General features: G+C 53.0%; 1 protein-coding gene across 3 annotated transcripts in view; it reads left to right on the forward strand.

The window, feature by feature from the left end:
* Positions 1-787: 787 nt before the first annotated feature.
* Positions 788-2,294, forward strand: part of SCAP (SREBF chaperone) — an 84,316-nt gene continuing 82,809 nt past the window's right edge. For all 3 annotated transcript variants that reach the window (XM_025193656.1, XM_025193657.1, XM_006037213.3), the window contains exon 1: positions 788-899. The gene's annotated coding sequence lies outside the window, so the exon portion shown is untranslated. The remainder of the gene's footprint in view (positions 900-2,294) is intronic.

A 2,294-nucleotide genomic window follows, 5' to 3' on the forward strand; every position in this document is an offset into this window, starting at 1 on the left:
GTTTTTACAAGGGATTTTTAGCTTATTTTATAAGGAACGGTTTGATGAAACGGCTGCTGGTACACACGTGGCGATGCCATAATCGTTTCCAACGCGCCCTTGCTTTACCGACCCCGTCTGGGTGGCCGGATTAACCATCCGGAGGATCGTCCCTCCCCACCTCGGAGCTCCCCCTCAGGCACCGCGCAGAAATAACGTCGCGCAGATCATGGACTGGGACAACAAGGGCTGAAGGGACCTCGGGAGGTCACGTCTCATATATGTTAGGTGTTAGCCTCAACCCGCCAGGGCTTGTCCTCAAAACCTCCAAGGATGGAGACTCCTCTGCTGCTCCCGGGAGCCCGTTGCAGTGCGTCACCGCCCTCCTCGTGAGAGCTTTTCCTAATATCCAACCTCAACATCCCTTGCTGCAGCTTGAGCCCGTTGCTCCTTGTCCTGCTATCTGCCCCCACTGAGACCAGTCCAGCTCCATCCCCTTTGCACCCCCTGCAGGGAGGTGAAGGCTGCTATTCAATCCCCCTCGGTCTTCCCTTCTGCAGTCTAAATCAGCCCATTTCTCTCAGCCTCTCCTCACCACTCCTGTCCCCCAGCCCCACCACCATTTTTGTTATCCTCCACTGGACTCTCTCCAACGTGTCCACATCCTTTCTGTAGTGGGGATGGTCACAGCTGGACGCAGCACTCCACTCCCCACCCCATATTGCTCCACGCCGTCCCGCCCCGCCGCCATGTTGCCTCGCTCTGGCAGGCGGGGGGGCGTGGCCACGCGCTGGGTGGGCGGGGCCGTGCGTGGGAGCGGCGTGACGTCACGGGGTGAGAGGGCAGAGGGCGCAGGGAGCCGCAGCCGGCCGGGAGCCGGAGCGAGGCTGAGCGCGCCAGGAAGGTGGCGCGGCCGGAAGGTGCGGACCCTACTTCCGGCCCCGGGGGGCGGGACCCCCGACCCATTCTCCTGAGGCGGGGCCCCGTTAGCAGTGCGGGTCGTGTCGTGGCCTCCGCGGTGGTGTTGCTCCGAGCGTCCGCTTCGTCCCTGCCCCCCCTCCCCCCCCGGTGCTATGGTTAGTAGCGGGGGCGGGGGTCATCCCCGCCGGTCGTGCCCCGCGCGGGTGCCGTTGGTGACGGGTGTGCTGATTGGTGCCGGCACTGACTGACTTTACATCATTTTGCGACTGGTCCCGTTATTGGTGGCACAATGAATACCTTACCTGTATCATTGATATTGCTGCGTCTTGGGATCATCGCTCTTTCTTGGTATCGTTACTTATTAGTAACCATTGCTGCTGTTCCTGATTAGTCAGTCAATAGTATCGTTACTTATTGGTATTGCAATCAATACTTTACTAGCATCGTTGATACCGTTATTTATTGGTGTCGTGATTGGTATCGCTGCTTATCCCTAGTGCGATTGGTCCCACTGTTGGTGTCGCATTTAATATCTTACTAGTATCATTGATATTGCTGTGTATTGTTATCATTTCTTTGTTATTGTTCCTTATTAGCCAGTAAGTATAGTAAGGTATCCTTGTTTGGGGGAGTAACGGTAGTTATTGGTATCATAATCAATATCATACTAGTATCGTTGATACCGTTATTGATCGCTACCGTTACTTATTAGTATTGTCACTTGGTATCACAATTAATAGCTCACTAGCAGGGATCCTGGCTTTCTATGATTTTAAAAAAACAAACACCCCCATTTTTGGTTTAAAAAAAAACAAAACAAAAAAGTAACCCCAACTCCACGTTGTTCTGTGACTTTAAACACAACGCCGCCAGTATATAGATATACATATATAATATACATGCATCTGTATGTAATGCAGAGGTACATGTATATCTATATATTGGCGGCGTTTCGTTTAAAGTCACAGAACAATGTGGAGTTGGGGTTACTTTTCTTTAACCAAAAGTAGAAAAACAAATCCCCAGTCGGAGAAAATAAGCAGATCCCTGCTTATTAGTTGTATTGGTATTGTTGTGGGGTATGAGTACCCATTGATTGGGGGGGGGTGTTAGTACCTATTCATGCTGGGGCGGGGGGTCGGTGTTAGTGCCCATTCGTGCTTGGCTGGGGTGGGGGTTAGTGCCCATTGATGCCTGGGGGGGTGGGATATTGGTATCCATTAATGGGGGGGGCGGGTATTAGTGCCCATGGATGCCTTGGGGTGGTGGTGGGGGTGGTATTAGTACCCACTGATGCCAGGGGTGGGTGGGTATTAGTGCCCATTGTTGCCTGGTGGTAGTGGTATTTGTACCCACTGATGCCTGGGGGAGGCGGGGTTGTATTAGTGCCCATT

The sequence above is a fragment of the Alligator sinensis genome, unplaced genomic scaffold, assembly GCF_000455745.1.
Source record: "Alligator sinensis unplaced genomic scaffold, ASM45574v1 scaffold1675_1, whole genome shotgun sequence".
Classification (NCBI taxonomy): Eukaryota; Metazoa; Chordata; order Crocodylia; family Alligatoridae; genus Alligator; species Alligator sinensis.